This window comes from Eumetopias jubatus, unplaced genomic scaffold (assembly GCF_037043125.1).
Source record: "Eumetopias jubatus isolate StellerSeaLion01/CBP00866 unplaced genomic scaffold, mEumJub1_p1.0 scaffold_17, whole genome shotgun sequence".
NCBI classification, from domain to species: Eukaryota; Metazoa; Chordata; class Mammalia; order Carnivora; family Otariidae; genus Eumetopias; species Eumetopias jubatus.
This window is the reverse complement of record NW_028274823.1, coordinates 67,439,622-67,450,199: the sequence shown is the minus strand read 5'-3', so window position 1 is coordinate 67,450,199 and position 10,578 is coordinate 67,439,622. Positions and strand designations below refer to the sequence as shown.

General features: G+C 39.3%; 2 pseudogenes; both read left to right on the top strand.

Annotated features, from left to right (window-relative positions):
• The first annotated feature begins 961 nt into the window (after positions 1-961).
• On the top strand, positions 962-1,837 carry LOC114224757 (small ribosomal subunit protein RACK1 pseudogene; annotated as a pseudogene).
• A 3,004-nt stretch (positions 1,838-4,841) lies between these two features.
• LOC114224756 (GPI alpha-1,4-mannosyltransferase I, stabilizing subunit pseudogene) lies at positions 4,842-10,318 on the top strand (annotated as a pseudogene).
• Positions 10,319-10,578: the final 260 nt, after the last annotated feature.

The following is a 10,578-nucleotide window of genomic DNA, read 5'->3' as shown; positions in this document are numbered from 1 at the left end:
CTCTCAAATGAAATCTCTAGGTTTTGCCTTCTCTGACTTTTCTGTTCCTTACAGTTTTGTCTTTTACAAGGTATACCTGTTTTTTGGTGGAGTATAAAATGACAGATCTGCATCTTTGTTTTAATGCTCTGTGAAACCAGAGTCTTTACTGGTAGGATAGCATGCCCATGCAAGACTACATTCTTCTCTGTAAGTTACAGTGTCTAAAACAGGGAAAAGAATTATAAATAGTATATATTAATAGGGTTACATTTTAAGGGATTTAGAAATAGAAAAATTACATACTTGCAAGCTTTCATTTTTATCTCCTTTCTTAAGTCTTAATTATTCCCTTTTGAAATTCAGATTTTAATTTAGATGATGTCCGTTAAAGTAACATGTAGTACCTATTATATCAGAAAAAGAGAAATAAGAAGATAGTACCAAAGACAGGATCTCTTGCATGTTAAGCGAAACGTTGATACTCGTGCACCTACACTTGGCTGGTGGAGTGACTTGGAATAATTCTTTTGAGAATGAATTTTACATAATGCACGGCAAGAGCTGTTCATAGATTTTTGACCCAATAATTCCACTTTCCATTGGGAAAAAAAAATTAAAATGTCTAGCGACTAGATAATGTAAATTATGAATATCATGTAAATTATATATCTATTGGAAGGAATAGATAGAATTATATTTCTGTTTACAGTTACATTATATTACATATATAGCTATTAAATCATATTTATGAAGACCAGGCATGGAGAAAAGCTTTTATTTTTTAATATAAGTGACAAAGTGACAAAGCAGACAGTTATATCACTGGGATTCCACATGTGGAAAAATAGAAATACATCAGAAGCGGCTCTTTATTCCTCAGTAGGGCTGTGGCTGGAGTGGCTTTGGTGCTAGTCTCTCTGAGCCATCCAGCTCCATCCCTATCGCTCCGGGGACACCTGCCCTCGGCACCACTGTGACTAAGCAGATGACAGTTTGTGGTACCCTCAAAGGCCACAAAGGCTTGTTGATGCAGATTCCCGCCACTCCCCAGTTCCTGGACATAATACTGTCTGCCTCTTGAGAGAAGACCACCATCACGTAGAAGCTGACCAGGAAGGAGACTGACTAGGGCATCCATGGCGTGTTCCTCGGGGTCATCTCCTTAGGTGGCCAGACTCCTGTGGTGGAGCCCTCCGGCTTTGGGATCTCTCAACCGGTACCTCCACACACAGATTTGTAGGCCATACCAAGGATGTGCTGAGTGAGGCCTTCTCCTCGGACAACGTCGCAAATTGTCTCTGGCTCCATACATAAAACCACTGAGTAGTAGAATACTCTGGGTGTATGCAAATATACTGTCCAGGATGGGAGCCATTTGGAGTGTCTGCTTGTGTTTGCTTCTCATCCAATAGCAGTGATCCCACCATTGTCTCCTGTGGCTGGGACAAGCTGGTCAATGTATGGAACGAGGCAAACTACAAGCTGAAGACCAATCACATCAGCCACACAGCATACTCGAACACTGTGAGTCTGTCTCCAGATGGCTCCCTCTGTGTCTCTGGAGGCAAGGAGGGCCAGGCCATGCTGTGGGACCTCCACAAAGGCAAGCATCTTTATACTCTAGATGGTGGGGACATCATCAGTGCCCTGGGCTTCAGTCCTAACCATTACAGGCTCTGTGCTGCCATGGGCCCCAGCATCAAGATCTGGGACTTAGAAGGCAAGATCACTGTAGACGAACTGAAGCAGGAAGTTATCAGTACGAGCAGCGAGGCCAGAGCCACCCCAGTGAACCTCTCTGGCCCGGTCTGCTGATGGCTAGACTCTGTTTGCCAGCTACAGGGATCTCATGTAGCAGGTGACCATCGGCACCTGCTAGAAGTCTATGACAGAGCTTTAGAAATAAAAAAATTGGTTTTCTGACTTTTAAAATTAAAAAAATACATTAGGTGCAAACTGGAAGGAAATACTTATTTTAGAAAGGTAGAATTAGGGGTGCTTGGGTGGTTCAGTTGGTTAAACGTCTGCCTTCGGCTCAGGTTATGATCTCAGGGTCCTGGGATCAAACCCTGTGTAGGGCTCCGTGCTGAGTGGGGAGTCTATGTCTCCCTCCCCCACTGCTTGTGCTTGCGTTCCCTTGCATGCTCTATCTCAAATGAATAAATAAAAAATCTTTTTTTAAAAAAAGGAAAGGTAGAATTAAATATGGTCTCTCTCTTTTCTTTTTTTTTTTTTAAGTTTTTTTCCCCCTTGTAATAAAATGTAAAAAAAAATCTAAAAAGATCCTAGAAGGTCATGTAATTTCTGGGAAATGACTACATAAACTACATTGAAATAAAGTTGGCAAAAACCTTAGCTCAAACCTGAAATGCAAAAAACAAATGCCCATTGGTTATCCATAGTATTCCACTGCTCAACTTCACTTACTCTACCAATGCAAATATTTACAGCCCAGCTCTGGGAACCCTCACGGTGTATCTCCACTGTTTTCAGAAGCTGTTGAGAAATATTTGGAATTCTATATGGTACTGTTCAAGGGGTATCCAACAACACAGAAGGAAAATAAGGGCCCAGATCACATAATTTGGAAGGAATGCTGTACCTAGAAGTATAGCATTCCCCCTTCATAGGCCAGCTCCAGGGAGAGAAGCTGATTTGGGGGACTGGCCAGTCTTATTTTGGAACTGCCCTTGGAAGACAAGGCCCTGAGGAAAGAGGTCACTACTCTGGAAACCAGGTGGATGCCTGCTGAGTGGTCAGGGAGAGACAAGCCAGGAAGTGAACCAGTGGGTCTGAGAATGAAGCTCTTCTAGGGCTTTTGTTTAGAAGGGACAAAAAAAAAAACAAAAACAAAAACAAAAAAAACCACCACAGTTCAGAGTATATTAAGCATATCAAGACTGTATTGGCTTGTGTAACTAGAAAGTCCATAATTTCTAGGAGTTCAAATGACTTCCGTAGGATTTTTTTCCCTCCTTTTCTTTCTCTTTCTCTGTGTCTGTTTCCTTATACATTTTTCAGATCAGCTTCTCTTTGTCTGTTGGCCTCTTTTACTTTGGTTGGCTTTCCTCCAGGGGGTAGGCTTTGTTGCGGACTGTCTAAGGTCTATGTCCTCCATCTTAGAGACCCCCCCAAATAAGAACTCCAGGTGGCTCCTTTCCTGTTGTATTACATGTACAAATGGTGGTTGGGTTTCCGACACGTGGTGGCTGTGAATTAGACTTAACAAGGGAATGTCCCTTGCTCAGGGTGCTGTGCCTATGGTGCTGAGTACCTATTGTGGTTGGTGAGATCAGGGCAAACTTTCTATCTGATTAAAAATACTGACAGTAAAAAAAAAACCCCACTGACGTTAAGAATCTCTCATATCATTAGTGAAAAGTTAGCCTGAAAGTAATAGAGGATTGCAAAAACTCCCTTTAGAAGTAGTTGTCTTTTTAAAAAGCGCTGCTTGCTAACCATGGCTCTCTCTAATATAGAATTTCAGGCAGTAAAACAGAGTTAAGTGAATAAACTTGAGATATGGTTGGGAAAACAAGCTATTCTTTTTTAAATTTTTTATTTATTTTTTATTATTATGTTAATCACTATACATCATTAGTTTTTGATGTAGTGTTCCATGATTAATTGTTTGCGTATAACACCCAGTGCTCCATGCAGAATGTGCCCTCTTTAATACCCATCACCAGGCTAACCCATCCCCCCACACCCCTCCCCTCTAGAACTGTCAGTTTTTTTCTCAGAGTCCATAGTCTCTCATGGTTCGTCTCCCCCTCCGATTTACCCCCCTTTATTCTTCACTTCCTGCTATGTTCTTCCTTTTTTTTTTTAACATATAATGTATTATTTGCTTCAGAGGTACACGTCTGTGATTCAACAGTCTTACACAATTCACAGTGCTTACCATAGCACATACCCTCCCCAATGTCTATCACCCAACCACCCCATCCCTGCCACCCCCCACCACTCCAGCAACCCTCAGTTTGTTTCCTGAGATTAAGAATTCCTCATATCAGTGAGGTCATATGATTCATGTCTTTCTCTGATTGACTTATTTTGCTCAGCATAATACCCTCCAGTTCCATCCACGTTGTTGCAAGTGGCAAGATTTCATTCCTTTTGATGGCTGCATAATATTCCATTGTATATATATACCACATTTTCTTCATCCATTCATCTGTTGATGGACATCTTGGCTCTTTCCATAGTTTGGCTATTGTGGACATTGCTGCTATAAACATTGGGGTGCATGTACCCCTTCGGATCCCTACATTTGTATCTTTGTGGTAAATACCCAGTAGTGCAATTGCTGGATCATATGGTAACTCTATTTTCAACTTTTTGAGGAACCTCTATCCTGTTTTCCAGAGTGGCTGCACCAGCTTGCATTCCCACCAACAGTGTAGGAGGGTTCCCCTTTCTCCGCCTCCCCACCAACATCTGTCATTTCCTGACTTGTTAATTTTAGCCATTCTGACCGGTATGAGGTGGTATCTCATTGAGGTTTTGATTTGGATTTCCCTGATGCCGAGCGTTGAAAACAAGCTATACTTGTCTCAGTTTTTCCCTTTTATTTTGAACCCCTGATTCTATAAAATCTTTATTCCCCCCCTTCCTACACCTAGTGGTGCCCATGCTAAGAGCAGCTTCCTGGGTTGGGGCTGGGGTAGGGCAGTAATGTGTGTTTGGGTCATTTGTAAGTTGAGTGTTCATAAGGTGGGGACTGTCTGTCCTGCATTGTCATTTGGATCTCAGCTTTTAAGTAGGTTAGTTGTCTCTTCTCTAATGAGAAACTACTTGTTCTCTTAACATTGTGGCAACATTCCGTTTGCTCATTTTCTGCTGTCCAAGTCATACCGATGAATATGCCTTTTGATCCTCAGGCAGTGTACACAGCAGAAGGAAAACTTGCAGATGGAAAGGAGGAACAGGTGGGAGTGACAAGAGCAGAAGAGAGCCTGACGAAAGCAGCCAAGGTCTGTTAAGACTGTTCATAGTTCTGTTTCAATAATGCAGAGTACACTCATGACGATGAGTATTACCCACCCCTCAATCAGGTTCTGTTGGAAAGAACAATGAATGATGGTCCTCTATTCTCAGAGTTCTTCGTAGCAGACTGTTAGAGGGGACTTGACATCCTCATTAGCTAGTATTTCTTGGGGTTAAGACATGGAGGATTTTTTTGAAAAGGCAAAAGTCCAAGTGTAGAGGCCACATCTTACTCATTTTTGTACATTTCTGCACTAGCTCCAGTGCCCAATAAATATTGAGTAAATGACATGGCCAACATTATCAGCTAAGAATAGTTCATATTCAGTATTTTTAGCCGATTAATTCTAGTCATTCATTTAACCATTCAGCACACATTCCTTAATGATGAAGATTATAAAAATAACTTATTGTGCATTTACCATAAGTTAGGCAATGAGCTAAGTGTTTTATGTCCATTATCTCAATACTCACAACTCTATGAGATAGTTGCTGTTAGTATTACCATTTCATAGGTAAAGAAGCCTGAACTTAAAGAGGTTAAATTAGTTTCTCCATGCAAATTGCTGATAAATGGCAGAGGCAGTACTTGTCTCTAAGACATTCTGATGCTTAAAGTCTGTGCTTTAAACCCCAATGCTATTGAGTATTAGGAGATAATCCTTCATGGGTATCTTGCATTTTTTTCATGTATTAAAGAAACTGGGATGTTTGTTCTGTAAAATTTTCCAGAGTCTGGATTTTTCTGATTGCATCCTTAAAGTATCATTTAATGTTTTCACCTTTCCTCTGTATTTTCTGTCAACTGGTAGTCAGATAATAGAAACTTGATCAAATTTCAGCTGAACTTTTTTGGGCAAACCTACTAAATAAGTGGTATTGTGTTCTTTCATATGCCAGAAGACCTGTAATGTGATGTCTCTCTTTTCTATAATATTAGCAGCCATTCATATTGCATATCTTGTTCAACTAGTTTTTTGAGGTTGCAGAATAGTGATTTTCTATTATATCAATTATATATGTATATAGTGTATGTGTGCGCATAAGAACCTCTTTGCTTATTAGCTAGAATACTTCTGTAAAGAGAAACTTTCCCTTATCCATTATTTGGTTACTTAGCAGTGTACTTTGTTTAGGGATGGCAGGAAGAACGTTGACTCTTTCCTTTTACTTGTATATTTTCAAAATAATGAGCTAATTCCCATGCATTTTCCTGGTTATCAATTAATTGTTTTTATTATGATTATGAACTCAAAGAGTTAAATATATTCAATGGTTTTTAATGTATTGCAGTTTTTCTGGTTGATGATAAAATCATCTCACATTTTAAACATCTGAACTTCTGCAAGTTGGCCCCTGAGTCATTTGGCACAACCCAAAATTAAAGAAGTTGGTAACTTCTTTATTATCTTGTATGACACGATGTCCCAGCTCATCTTTTAAAATTTCCTGCCCAAACTTGGAAATGTCATTTCTCCAAAGAATCTTGTTTTTCCTAAGTGGAAAATAGTATCTGGAGATTCCCAGTTTTTATATTGGCAACTAATTAAAACAACAACAACAACAACATGTCTCTGGCCTGGATTCAGCCTGTGGCTAGTCTGTTGATGCCTGGCCAGATTTAAGTGATAGTAGTAAGAATTAAGAGAAAAAGATGGATCATAAATATATTTTTTTCCAAGATTTTTTTTATTGTGGTAAAAATGCACATGACAAAATTTACCATCCTAACCATTTTCATTGTACAGTTCAGTGGCATTAAATACATTCATAATGTTGTACAACCATCACCACCATCCATCTCTATGACTCTTTCATCTTACAAAACTGAAACTCTGTACCCATTAAACAATAACCTCCTTTTTCCCCGACAACCACCATTCTTCATTCTGTCTCTATGATTTTGACTAATCTAGGTACGTCATAGAAGTGGAATGAATCAGTATTTGTCTTTTTGTGATTGTTTTATTTTACTTAGCATAATGTCCTCAAGGTTTATCCATGTTGTAGATATAGCAGAAAATTCTTCATTTTTAAGGCTGAATAATATTCCACTGTATGAATTATATCACATTTTGCTTATCTATTTGTCTTTCAGTGGGCACTTGGGTTGCTTCCACATTTTAGCTATTGTGAATTACACTGTTATGAACATGAGTGTACCAGTACATTTTTGAGATACTGCTTTCAATTCTTTTTGGTATGTATCTACAAGTGGAATTGCTGGGTCATATGGTAATTCTATTATTAAGTTTTTGAGGCACCTCCATTCTGGTTTCCATAGCATCCATACCGTTTTTTATTCTCAAGAATGCAGAATGGTTTCAATTTCTCCACGTTCTCACCAACATTTGTTATTTTCTGTTTGTTTTTTTTTTCTTGATAGTAGCCAAAACATAGTAATTGGTGTGTGGTGGTATCTTGTTGGAGTTTCTTTTTTTATTTTAACTCCAGTATACTTAACATACAGTGTTATATTAGTTTCATGTGTACAATATAATGATTCAACAAATCTACACATTACTCAGTGCTCATCCCAACACCTGCACTCTTTAATCCCCGGCACCTATTTAATCCATCCCCCCACCCACCTCCCCTCTGGTAACTGTCAGTTTGTTCTCTACAGTTAAGAGTCTGGGTTTTTGTTGTTGTTGTTGTTTAAAGAGAATTTTTTTTAAAGATTTTATTTATTTTATTTAGAGAAAGAGAGAGATAGCAAACGGGGGGGGGGACAGGAGAGGGAGAGAGAGAATCTCAAGCAGACTCTGTGCTCAGCATGGAGCCCAACTTGGGGCTTGATTTCACAAACCCAAGATCATGAACTGAGCCAAAATCAAGAGTCAGATGCTTAACCGGCTGAGCCATCCAGGCACCCCAGAGTCTATTTTTTGGTTTGTTGTTTTTCTTTGTTCATTTGTTTCTTAAATTCCACATATGAGTGAGATCATATGGTATTTGTCTTTCTCTGACTGACTTGCAAATGACAAGATTTCATTCTTTTTATGGCTGTGTAATATTCCATCACACACACACACACACACACACACACACACACACACACCACTTCTTTTTTTAAGTAAAGTCTACCCCCAACATGTGGCTTGAACTCACGACTGTGAAATCAAGAGTTGCATGCCCTACCAACTGAGCCAGCCAGGTGCCCCATATCACATCTTCTTTATCCATTCATCTATCAGTGGACACTTGGCTCCTTCCATAATTTGGCTATTGTAAATAATGTTGCAATAAGCATATATCTTTTTGAATTAGTATTTTCATATTCTTTAGATAAGTATCCATTAGTAGAATTACTTGGTCATATGGTAGTTCAATTTTTAATTTTTTGAGGAAACTCCATACTGTTTTCCACAGTGGCTGCACCAGTTTGCATTCCCACCAATAGTGTAAGAGGGTTCCTTTCTTTCCACATTCTTGCCAATGCTTGTTATTTTTTGTGTTATTGATTTTAACCATTCTGACAGGTGGGAGGTAATATCTCATTGTGGTTTGTTTTGCATCTCCCTGATGATGAGTGATGTTGAGCATCTTTTCCTGTGTCTCTTGGCCAGCTGTATGTCTTTCTTGGAGAAATGTCTGCCCAAGTCTTCTCATTTTTAATAGGATTATTATTTTTTGGGAGGAGGTGTTGAGTTAGAGAAGTCCTTTATATGTTTTGATACTAACCTTTTATCAGATATGTCCTTTGCAAATATCTTCTCCCATTGCATAGGTTGCCTTTTGGTTTTGTTGATTGTTTCCTTTGCTGTGCAGAAGCTTTCTATTCTGTTGTAGTCCTAATAGTTTATTTTTGCTTTTGTTTCCCTTGCCTCAGGGGCTCTATCTAGAAAAAATTGCTAGCTGATGTCAGAGAAATTACAGCCTGTGCGCTCTTCGAGGATTTTTATGGTTTCAGGTCTCACATTTAGGCCTTTAACCCATTTTGAATTTATTTTTGTGTATGGTGTAAGTGGTCCAGTTTCATTCTTTTGCATGTTGCTGTCCAGTTTTCCCAACACCATTTGTTGAAGAGACTGTTTTTTCCCATTGGATATTCTTTCCTGCTTTGTCAGAGATTAATTGACCATATAATTGTGGGTTTATTTCTGGATTGTCTATTCAGTTCTGTTGAACTCTGTGTCTCTTTTTGTGCCAGTACCATACTGTTTTGAACCCTACAGCTTTGTAATATAACTCAAAGTCTATAATTGTGATGTCTCCAGCTCTGCTTTTCTTTTTCAAGATTGCTTTGGTTATTTGGGGTCTTTTGTGGTTCCATACAAATATTAGGATTGTTTGTTCTAGTTCTGTGAAAAAAGGTGTTGGTATTTTGATTGGGACTGCTTTGAATGTGTAGAGTGCAAGGGGCTGGGAGGGAGGGAACAAAGATGCCAGGCCTGCTGCCTCCCGCAACACTGGAACTCGCAGGGGCCAGAGCTGGAGAAAGCCAGGGAATGGCAGGCCCTCAGGGGGGTGTCACTGAGTCTTCTGTGGTGGTCACTAATTCCGTGGCAGCACACTCTAGGAGTGGCCTGAGGTGTGCACAGGCTCCTTCATCCGTGTTTCTTCCCTGTCCTGGCTGCCAGGGTTACAGGCATCCAGGCAGTGGCCTGGCCACTCCTCTGGGACATGGCTGGGCTCACCGACACACCAGCCACAGTTTTCACTGCCACCCCCACCAATCCTGGTACAAGGGCCACTTGCTCTGAAATTATTTTGAGGCAAGAAATTTTTAAAAGATGGTTCCCATAGAGACCTTTTAATAAAAGTGAAATTTGGAGAAAATACTGAGGACTTCCAGGCCTGCTGACTCTTGATTAAACAGTACATCCTGACAGGACTTTTTGTGAATCCATATGAGCTGGCTTCATTTCAAGAGAGAAACGTAACAGAAGCAGTGATAGTTCCAGAAAATTTTAATATAGAAGTTCCCAATTATTTGTCCAAGGAATCTGAAGTTCTAATTTATGCCAGACAAGATTCACAGTGCCTTGTTTCCAAGCTTTTTTGCCTGTGCACTATTGCTATTAATTGGCCACATAGTCAAGAGGGAGAAACCTTTATTGTGGTCAAGAACCCTGATTTCTTGATGTATTATGACCAAGAGTTTCCAATTTTGAAATGCTGTGCTCACGCAGAAGTAGCAGCTCCTTGGGCTTTGAAGAATAAGGATATCTGCCAATGGAACAATATGAAATATGAATCCATATATAAGAATGTGACTCTACAGGTTCCAGTGAGATTGACTATACATACCTCTGTAGTATGTTCTATGACTCTGCTCATTACCCTCCTGTATCCTACTTTGATCCCTGTGGCCATTTGCAAATATGGCCATTTTCCCCTATAAGTTTTATGGAGTTAAAAGCTTTCTGTGAACCTAAATAAGACTTATTTACTTCATTTCAGTTAGGAAAATGAGTACTTTATGTATTAGAGACAAATTACTCTCATTTTGTAAATAAAAACACTTTAATTTCAGGTTAAAAATTGAGAAAATCATTATAAATAAGAATAAAATAATTTAAATGAAAAAATGTGTAGATTGCTTTGGGTAATATAGACATTTTAACAATATATTTTTTTCCAATCCATGGGCATGGAATGTTT